The sequence below is a fragment of the Puma concolor genome, chromosome E1, assembly GCF_028749965.1.
Source record: "Puma concolor isolate L17-30 chromosome E1, mPumCon1.1.hap2, whole genome shotgun sequence".
Classification (NCBI taxonomy): Eukaryota; Metazoa; Chordata; class Mammalia; order Carnivora; family Felidae; genus Puma; species Puma concolor.
This window is the reverse complement of record NC_141680.1, coordinates 37,161,961-37,172,979: the sequence shown is the minus strand read 5'-3', so window position 1 is coordinate 37,172,979 and position 11,019 is coordinate 37,161,961.

Below are 11,019 nucleotides of genomic sequence, written 5' to 3'. Positions count from 1 at the left end.
GTCGTCCACGCGCACAGCCACCCCGACGGTCACACGCAGCCCGCGACCACACGGCTCCCACACAAGACACGCCCAGGAGTCACAGGCACACGACCTCAGTTACGCACTGGTCACGCGCTCCCAGCCGCGAAGGTGACCTCCCCACATTCCACGCGCCGTCCCTAAGACCCACTCGGCTCACGGGGCCTGTCACATCTCCTCTCAGGCTCAGCCTCCCCGGGGGTTAAAGGGAGCTGGGCCCAATCCGTTTCTCACAGGGGGTGCTTATGAATATGCAGATTTCCAGGCCCACTCCAGACCTTCTTCAGCCCAGAATTTGAGACCCCACGGCTCCGGGGGACCTCTGAGGGACCATCCACATATGAGAAGGGTGACGAAACTTTGAAAGGGAGCCAAGGGCTGCTCCAGGAGCTGCCGAGGGCCCCTCCTAGCTGGGGGCTGGCACACAGGAACCACTGCCACCCTCCAGGAGGTACCACGTCATCTGGCCGGTTTGGAGGCTTGGGCTGGTGAAAGGCTTGTGGTTAGGACAGGTGACGGCCAAATCAGAACTTTCGGGCCCTGTTCTTGGCGGAGGCTGGTCTCTCTAGGGTGGGCCAGGCTGTCTGGGGACTCTTGGTACCTTTTTCAGGGCTAATGATGTCCAGGTCCTCTAAGGACTAGGTCCCAACACTGGACCTTGGAACTTGCCTAAGATGGGGACAGGCAGGGCAAGGTAGGGCAAGTGCATGGGATGGTCTCAAGTCCCCAGGGACTCCCAATGGGGGTTCTGTTTGTTTTGAACAATTTTCTCCCCTGAGTCAATCTGCTTCCTGGTGTCTACTTAGCTCTTTTCCGAATGTTTACGGAATAGAATCATATGCTCTCAGAATTGGAGGGACATTAGCGGGCACCTACCTGGCCTGTGATTCAGCCCCTCAACCACACACATCACAGAAAGGCTGCGTTATTAGCTTTCCATGAGCTGGGCACTCTGCGAGTCCTATGTGGTGCTCTGTTTGATTCTCACAATTTGATGTGGCAGGTATTATCAGCTCCATTTTACAGATGAGAAAAATGAGGCTCTGAAACTCTAAACCACCTGTCTAAGCAGCAGAAGTTAGATTCCAGCTTTCTGCCGTCTGCTCCGGGGCCCAGGGTGTCAGCCCCTCGACTTCTGCTTGAACTCCTCCAGTGATGGAGACTCTCAAACACTTTTTTTTTTTTTCCAGAGACAGAGAGAGAGAGAATGAGTCAGAGGGAGAGAAAGAGTGAGTCTTAAGCAGGCTCCATGCTCTGCATGGAGCCCGATGCAGGGCTCTATTCCATAATCCTGGGATCGCGACCTGAGCTGAAATCAAGAGTCGGACGTTCAACCTCAAACACTTCTTGAGGGCCGGTTGTACAGGCACATTGGAGGGAACAGAGCTCGAAGAGACGTGAGCCTGCCCCCCTAGAGTGCCTTGTTCCAACGGAGGAAATGAGATGTGAAATAATCACTCCGTGCAAGGGAAAAGGAGCTGGTGCCTAAGACAGAGGTGGGCAATGTGCCACTTCTGGAAAGCTCCAATTATTAAAATTTTCTTCCTTAGAGTGAACCTACGTTGACGTTCCTCTGACTTCCATTTGGTTCTCAGTATTCCGGCCTCAAAAATCACCCAGAATTAGTCTGAAGCCCTTTCACGCGTTTGCAGACAATTCTCATGTCCCCGCTGCCTGCTTTCGGTGGGGCCACTTGTCCTAATTCCCGACTCCTGTCATTGTACCACCCCCTGCAGAGACTGGGGTTTCCGCTCAGACCACCCTCCGGCACATGGCCAGAGGCCCTGTGGGCCATGCAACAGCCAGTTGCTGACAGCTCTGTCCCTGTCTCCTCCTTTACCCATTCAGAGGCAGCTGGGTTGCTCTGGAAAAACCCAGAGCACCTCAGAGGCAGGAGGCTGGGGCGCTCCAATCCCAGCCTCTGCCCCTTATGGGTTGTGAAATGTCGGGCAAGGCGCTGAGCTGCTCTGGGCATTGGTTTCTTCATCTGTAAAATGGGGACAGCAATAACTTGCCCCACCTGACCGGGTGGTGAGGATCAACTGAGATCCTCCGTGTCAAAGAAGTAGTCCATGTGCCGCCAAGGGGCAGACCCTCACAAGCAGCCCTGAACTTCAGAGGAGCCGACGGTGGCTTCTGGACTAGCTGGAGAATGAAGGCCACCCTGAACACCTCAGTGGTCAGTGCGCAGGGAGGATGAGAGGCTGGGGAAGGAAGGGTCTCTGCCCTACAGATTCCTGTCCTGGGAGTGACAGCTCCAGCCATCACCACGTCCTCTGGGAAGGAAAGCGTCTCAGTCAGGTTGGCTCTGGTGCCCTCCAGGTAGATGAAGTGATGGGGACACGCATATTCCTTGTGGGTGGGCCAAAGGAACCAAGAGAAAGAAGGGGAGAGAACATATATAAAACACCTGCTCTGTGCCAGTCAGTCATTCATTGGATCGTCACAACCCTGTGAGAATGGGCTTATTCTCATTCCATGTCATAGATGAGGAAACTGAGGTACAGGGAGGTTTTTATTTTTTTTATTTTTTTATTTTTTTTTTTATTTGCCCAAATCAGTGAGGTGTGGAGGTGGGATTTGAATTCAGGTCTGCTTGGCTCCCAAGCTAGTGTGTTCTCCATGGCGCCCGGCCGTGCTGTGGAAAGGGCCAGGATATAGGGGATGCTCTAGCCTCTCACCCCCGAAGAGCAGCGGGAGGGGAAGAAGGGAGACGAGGCCCTTTGGTAGGAGCCTACCCCCTGAATGTCACCCTCTGGCCTCCTAGAAGCGCCTCTGCCCCTGGGACTTCTTATAAATGCAAACACAGGTACACCATTTCACTCACCTTCATTCATGCGTTCAGTGCCCGTGTACTGAGCGTTTATTAAACACCCAGCCCTGTGCTGGACGGTGTGTTCCCTGAGACGGAAAACCCCATCCTTGCCCTCATGCGACAAGCCTTCCGGAGAGCACGGTAGAGGGACGATGCAGCGGAACACAGGCTCTGGGAAAACGGGAGGGTGGTTACGGTCTGGGCTGAGGAAGTCAGGGGAACATGTCTTAGAAGCCACAAACTGTCGAAAGAGGGAAGCAAGAGTCCTAAGTACAGTATGATTCTGTTCGTGTATTCACGTAAAATCCATCAACGGGAAAAAGTAAGCAGGCGCAGGTGACAAAACCGTAGGGAAAAGCAGGAAAATGATGGAACACAAAAGCCAGGTTATCAAGGAGGAAAAGAGGGTTATGATCCAGCAGGGTCACTTCTTGACCTGAGTACCTAGTTTTTTAGTATTCCTTTCCCCCCGCCCCCAACCCATGTGTGTTTTAATTCACCCTTTTTTTTATATATCTTTTTTCACAGTGTTAATTCACTGTGGGGTGGGACCTAGGCCAAACTCCCACAGTGCCCTGCACAGACCCTGTACCTCGTAGGTGCTTAAAAAGAGGGTATTGAACTGCAGTGAGCGTTTAGGGGCTGGAAGTAGGCTGCATGGTCCAGCCAGACGGGAGGGCTACGGTCTCAGTGCTAGAGGCCAGAGCTCAGTTACTCGCTGAAGTTCTTGAGAACGGAGAGGATGAGAGGCATCTTTGCCATGAATATCTAGATATCTGAGGGGCAGCAGTCCCCCAGAATTAGCTTCCCCAGGTCCTTTGGGCTTGTGATCTGGGCCTGAGCTTCGGGGTGATTCCAGGAGCAAGTTCCCCGAGTTGGAGGAAACCCAGCTGGGGAGGTGGCATTCCAGGCTGCGTGTCAGAGGGTGAGTCAGGGCTAGGGCGGCCCTCCCCCTCCCCTGGCTTTGGCGCTGGGCCCGGCCTGGGTTGTTGTCATTTGCATACATCTGCATATATGCAAGTTTCACCCCTGCGCTCTGGCAGGGCCCTCCCCCCCCCCAGCGGGGGAGGGGGTGGGAAAGACACCTGGGCAGGGGCCAAGGAGGGAAACCAAAGTGGCTGCTGTCTGCTGAAGCATCCAAACCTAGCATCTTGGTGCAGGGTCCGTCCGCCCATCATATGCCTCAATCTCTGAACCAAACACACGGCTTCTTCCCCAGACTCCGCTGGTTGCCCAGGCCAGGAACTTCAGAGTCATTCTTGCCTCTCCGCTCTTCTGGTACAGTCACCGGGCCCAGGAGAGTTTCCCTTTGAGCCACGCTCTAACACTTCCCCTCCTTTCCATCGCCTCTGCCACCAACTGCATTTGCAACAGCCTCCTAACTGGGCTCTCTGCCACCTGACTCCCCTTCCTAACGCACTTTGGTACCCGAGATGCTCCGGGGAAGCCTCTCGGCTCCCACCCTCGTCCTCCCCACCGCCCACAGCCCCATACTGAGCTCCTGGTTGGCATTTGAGGCCCTCCACAGTGCAGAACCCCCTGTCTCTGTCTCAGCTCCTTCTTCCCGCTTTTACCTTCCAATCGGGTGAGTGTGGACCCTGCACGCCCCTTTTCTGTGCCTCAGTCTCCTCATCTGTAAAATGGGGGCTAATAACAGCACTCCCTTGAAGGGTTGTCTGAAGATTTCAATGAAGAAATGCATGTGAAGGATTGTGCACAAGGCCACAATAGATATTAGCCATTGTTGATATTATTATGTCTCCTACCACCATTCTGCAGAGGATGTTCTTTTCCTGGGGTCCCTTCTGCCTCCTCAGCCTTTCCTCTTGCCCTTGCTGAGTGGAACTTGGCCAGGTAAGACAACTCCACGGGAGTTAAGAGGACAAGCTGGCCACCATTCCAATTCTAGCTTTTAGGGAAGTCACTCAATCTTTCTGTGCCTCAGTTTCCTCATCTGTAAAGTAGAGATAATATGCATACCTACGTCACACGTCACGGATGTGATAAATGAAATGATGCGTGTAAGGGCTTAGCATAGTGCCTGGAACATAGAAAACACTTAAAGGTGTTATCTATTATGATCATTATCGTTGTGCTACCCAAGACACAGGGCCTCAGATCACTGCTGCTCCCCTATCCCCCCAAGGCTCCAGAAGGTTCCTCAGAGGTGTTTCCAGGAAGCGCCTCCCTCAGGATCCTCCCGTGCTTCAGACAGCCAGACAGCCCCCACCTGGCTCTCCTGTATGCTTTCCTGAGGACAGAATCTGAGGAGGCCAGTGCCCCATTGGGTTGGGTGGCAATGGGAGTGTGGGGCCGGGCTCCCCCCTCCCCACTAGTTCTGGGGCACATTCCACCCAGAATTTGGGCTGGGGAGGGCTTGTCTCCCCCCAGAATTTGAGAGCCGTCCCTCAGCCAAGGCTGGGGTTGGACAGGTGTGGGTTAGCTCCTAAACTGAGAAGAGTCTTTAGGGGCAGGGAGGGCAAACTGGTCTGAGAAGCTGGAAACCGCTAAGGCAGCCTAGCTGGGTTCTCCTAGGAGGCCAGGACCAGTGCACAGCCCCCCACGACACTGCGCAAGCACAGACCCTTCCCCCTCCTCTGCCACCCCCCCCCCCCCCGTTCTTGTTCTCCAGCCTTTTACAGACAACAGTGGATGAATTTCCAGTGTGTGGCCCTTTTCCAAAGGGAATGAATGAGAGTGACTGAGGACGGAAGGTAGATGCCGGCAGAAGAGGGGTTTGGGCCACCTCCCCCTCCTTAAACACACTTGGGGGGGCCTGGGCCCCTGCTGCTGGCTTAATACCCCCACCCCCCATAGCTGAGCCGGTGGGGCAGGGTTTGGAGGAGAGGAGAAGAGTGGGGGTGGGACCCAGTTGCCTCCCACTCTCCCTCCATATCCTCCCCCTGCCTACCCTCCCCCACACCAGGTCTGACACCGGGAGCCCAGCCGAGCTGTTCACAGAGGGAAAGGGTGCGGTTGTTTTTTGTTTTCTGCGGCTTTTGTACTTGTGATCAGTTTTCTCATTTTGGGGGTGGGGGTGCAGGTGCGTCTAAGGTGCCCACGTGGCCAGCCCTCCTCCCGAGGCAGTATTCCCCTAACTCTGGCAAGCCCAGCCCAGCAGAGGCAAAGGCTGTGCCCTTCTCCCAGACTCTGCAGCCCAGACTAGGATTCAGGGACTGGACCTACCACCAACCCCCCCGGCTTTTTTTTTTTTTTTTAATTTTTAATAGAGAGAGAGAGAGACAGAGCATGAACAGGGGAGGGGCAGAGAGAGAGGGAGACACAGAATCGGAAGCAGGCTCCAGGCTCCGAGCTGTCAGCACAGAGCCCGATGCGGGGCTGGAACTCACAAACCACAAGATCATGACCTGAGCTGAAGTCGGACGCGCTTAACCGACTGAGCCACCCAGGCGCCCCTGGACCTACCCTTTTCTGATGAAAGAAAAACAGTCTGGACCTCCAAAAGGTCTGGTAGGGCGTGAGAAAGTGAAAGCAGCAACCCACCCCCATAGACCTTCCGCTGAACACAGGGAGTCTTGGGCGAGTGTAATGTCCTGTGTCTGTGTACCTGTGCGCTGGGCGTTTTGTGTCTGTGTGATACGGTCGTGTGTATGTGGCAGGTGTCGTGTGGCTGCCTCGGGCTGGGTGCTGTGGCTGCTGGATTACAGGAGTGTGTTCTGTGCTACGATGTGCGTGGTTGCGCCCACCCCCCGCTCCGATCGCGGGCCAGGTGAGCTTTGTCACTCCCGCCAGGTCCTGCCTCCGCCTTCCACCCGGGACCGGGCGAGGGAGACCTCGGCGGGGCGCCCAAGTTTCCGGGCCCGGGTCTGGAAAACTCTGCAGAACCCGGCGGAGCCGCCTTCGTTCGGGCCGCCGCGGATTCGTTGCAGCCGGGTTGGCCTCGGGGCCTCCCGCGGGCTCTCCGCGTGCGGGCATCTGGCGCTTAGTCCCGCGGTCGTTCCGCCGGGTTCGGGGCGCGGGCTCCACCCCCCGGGCAGGCCGGGGCTGGAGCCCGGACAACCGGCCAGAACTCCCGCGCTCCGGCCGCCGCCCGGCGCCCCCCGCGGCCCCCATCGCGCCACATCTGGCTCCCGCGCGGCCAGATCCGGCCGCGCAGGGCGGCGCCTCCAACGCACCTTCCAGACCGCTCTGTTTTTTTGGTTAACAGTTTCCTTTGTTGCGGGGCTGGGGGGGCTTGTGGTACTTGGTCCGAGAGTGGCCATAGTTTTGTTTTTAACGTGTTTGGTGACTTCATATGTACGTGCACTTTAAACGTCTCGGTCAATTCCAAATAGACTTTTCCTGGAGCAGAGGCTGGCGTTTGGAAGAAAAGCAAAGACGACGGGAGGACAGTGTGCCTGGGGGCCGAGAGGAAGACTCGTGGGTGTCGTCTGCCGAGCAGTGCCCAAATCTCAAGGGGGGAGCAGACCCTGAGACCTCTTCCCTCCCCTCCCCCTGGGAGCTTCTCTAAAGTTATGTGGAAAATGATAGTGGGGGTGAGGGTGGCGGTGGGGGTAGGGAGGGTCATTGCTGCTCCGCGGAACCTCTCCACGGAGCGTGCAGGTGAGCGCGAACCCCGAGTGCACGGCCAGCGGGGCTGGCTGACCTCAGTCAGCAGCCCGCAGTCCGCCTGCGCCAGCGCTCATTCACTGATCAGTCGTAAAGAAGAAAAGAGATCATTCAAAATTCCAAGAAAAGTCAAATCGGAGTGTGTGCGGCGGGGCACGCAGGCCTCTACCAAACGTGCCTTCTCCGGGCGTCGCCAAACGTGGGGTCTTCACCCACCGAGCACACGGCGGAGCAGAGGGAGGAATCCTCACCCCCGACCCTGCCAAACCAAATAATTCACAAAGTTTCCCCTCAACGAGTTAGTACGAAAACCTCGCCAAATCGGACTTAAATTCCGCTGAGAGCAGAGGGGACCCAACAAAGATTTCGTTTGGAGACCGCGGGTGGGATGGGGGGCAGAGGGCGCGGATAATCCCGCGACGGCGGCCCAGGGCCGAGGACTGGGGTCCGGTGGAACCTTTACTCCCCAGAGCAGGTTCATACAGGTGCTGCGTGGAGTCTGCACTGGGTTAGACCCCAGTGCCCGGGCAGCGTCGCAGAAGCCCGCCACGTGCAGAGCCCAGGGATGATGCGGAGAGCCCCACGCACCCACCATGTGTTGGGGTGTTGACTGTGAACCCCCCCCCCCCCGGGGAGGGAGAAGCACTGGTTCGGTTGGAGGGGAGAGTCCTTCAAGCAAGGCATACATCCCACCGCCGCGGGTATTTATTCTAGGCAAAGAAACGTTACAGGATCCCCTGGGATTGCGTTTTCTTTCCAAGGCAACCGACAAAGAGCGTGCAAACCACCGTATGCTGCACGGATCTATCAGGTCGTCGCCGACCCTTGGCTGGCTCTTGAGACCAGGGGGGCGCCGTGTCCCCCTGGGGACCCCACTGTCTTTTCCCGCGGCCTCACTCCGGTGCTGGGGTTCTCCAAGCAGGCCCCTTTTGCTAAGGGAGGGGAGCTGCGTGGGAAAAAAGGCTGGGAGAGCCACTTTGAGCTTGTGTGACAAGCCAGGGGCTGAAGTATTAGTAGTGGCAGGAGAGCATCCGTTTTGTTTTGCCCGCCTGCCTTGCCTCCTCCTCCTTCTTGGTTTTACTATGTTTGGGGGTTTCCGTTTTTGCAATCCATTCTAAAGCAAATGGACAAGGGCTGTGTTAAGCTCAGCTCCCTCTTTGTCCCTCGGATAAAACGAGTGTCAGAGGTGGGCAATGACCCACCCAGGCTATCACAGCCAGCGAGTGTACGAACTGCGACGGAAACCCAGGCCTCAAGCTTTCTCAGGCCGGCCCTCCCCTCCTCGCTTCTGGAACACAACATTTACAGCCCTTTCTAGCCCTCATCCCGGCCCCTTCCACCTTTCCTGTCGCCCCCCCCCCAGGCCCGAGGTTGGGATGGCGAGATGGGATACCAGTCGGAGGGGACCTGTCGGTTGAGAGGCTGCATCCGGGGAGACCACACGGGGTTTCCCAACCAAGTGCCCCAGCTCCAAGCCCTCCAGCGTGTGTTCAAAAGGAGCCCGGAAGAGAGAGGTGATGATGGAGGCATAGGTTTCCTCATGTGTAAGCTGAGGATCATAATAGTGGGCTTTTTGTGAAGGTGTTTTATAAATTCGAAACAGCTGTAGGGTGTTTCCTACCACTGCATAGAAATGAGGACCCTTCAGGAAGCCCCCTGGGAGTTTAGGAGAGGCTCTCATGATGGGTATCCTAGCTTTGGAGGATGTCAAAGTCAACTGCTACCAAGGCCTGCCAGAAAACCCACGCTTGCCTTTTTTTTTTTTTTTTTTCTTGCTAGGTCCAGCACAGAAGGGACTCTGGGTACGTGACTGCGGGACAAAATGTCCCTCTACTCATTCTTTAAGTTCCAGCTCAAAAGTACCTCCTTTGTACAACCTTCCCTGACAGCCAGCTCCACTCCAGAGAGCATTCTCTCCCTTTGTTACGCCCTGAGATGCCATCCTTGGAATCCACCACGGCACTGTGGTGTGGCTGTCTCCTTCCAGAAGAAGGCGGTGGTGGAAGAGAGAAAGCTTTGGAAGGATATATCCTCGTAAGTGCGTAGCCCCAGCTCTAAGGAGGCAGCGGCAAGGCTGGCGCTGGGGAAGGAAGGGGGGAAAAGGTGGTCCCGTGTGAAAACAGCATTTCTCAACTGAGCAACGCTGCGTACCTTGTTGGATGAGAGGGAATCGGTTCTGCAGCCACCCAGACAAGGAATCTGCGCTTCGCCTGAAGCTCCAAGGCTTCAGGGCGGAGAGCTCAGATCCAAAGGCTTTCTTGGAAAAACGCATCTCTATCCATTCCAGAAGGGAATCCAGTTCGAAGCTGACTTGCCCATCCTCCCCTCGGGACACCTGACTGGGGGGCTCAACCACCCCAGCACCCGTCTTTGATCTTTCTGTCTCTCCGAGCCTGGCCATCCTCCAGTGCCTTCCTTCTCTCACTCTTCTAAGCCTCCCTCTTTGTCTGATCAGGGTCTCCGCCTACTCTCCAATTCTAAGACTGCTGTCTTCGCTCTGAGCCCTGATGGAGCGAGTATGTGTGTACAGCCACGCATATGCGCGTCTGAATTGTGTACTCAGGGGAGAAAAGGTGTGTGTGTGGGGGGGGGGTATGCTGTGGAATCTGTGAGGACTGGTGAGTTTGGGGGTGTAACTGTCTCTCCCCTTAACATGAAGCAGCTTGGATGTGTGTGGACAGTTATCACTCAGAGGGTGGCCACACTTGTGTAAATGCTTATATGCGTGGATTTTCTGCATTCTTGAGTGTGCACACCGGCAATTTGACCTGTGCAAACTCAAAGAGGTAAGGATCGTGCTTTTTTCCAGGGATATCGCTCTTTATCTTTGGGCATGTAGATGTGTTTCACATCACAGCCTATACTCTGTATTTGCAGATCCGTTAGTGGACCTCTCTGTTCACGGAGATCACGAACATCAGTGTAGACACCTGTGTGTTTGCATATATGTTGTAATTGAATGGAGCCTACGTGTAGCTGCCTACCTGTGGCCATAGATACTCGTATACGTGGACACCTGCCCGTCAAGTTCTTGGGCGCCTAAGTTTAGAGGCAGGTCCTGCACAGACTGGAAAATGCGGCCACCAGGACAGGCCTGCCGTGTTTCCTACGCTCTCAGGGGAACCATCAAAGTGGACGCTCCTCCTCCTCGCGGATTTTGTCCCGGTTCGTGCAAGACTTCAGCCTCACGCGGCGCCAGGAAAGGCGGGGCGCCGCACGGGCGAAGCCAGGACGGCGGATCCCTCCAGCGGCCTCGGGGGCCCGCTGGAGCTGCGCTGTCGCAAGCGCACCGGGGCCCCTGCCGGAAGCGGAAGCCAGGACGGGGGTGGGGGCGCGGTGAGGCGCAGTCGCGGCGGTCGCGGCGTGTCAGGCCTAGGGCGCCCCGCGGGGGCGTGTGCGCCGCGCGCGTGCGGGGCAGGCTGGCCGCGGGGCGGTACCTCCCCGGACCCGGCGTCTGTTTACCAACAAACTGCCGGGGCTCAGCAGCGACGCATTCCGAAGTGCTGAATAAGCTGCGGACGCGGGCGGTCTGGTCTCGATTCCCCTGCGGGTTGGTGGCGGCGGCATCAGAACCGCGGTGCAGATCCCCAGGAGCTGGAGAGCGCGACGGAGGG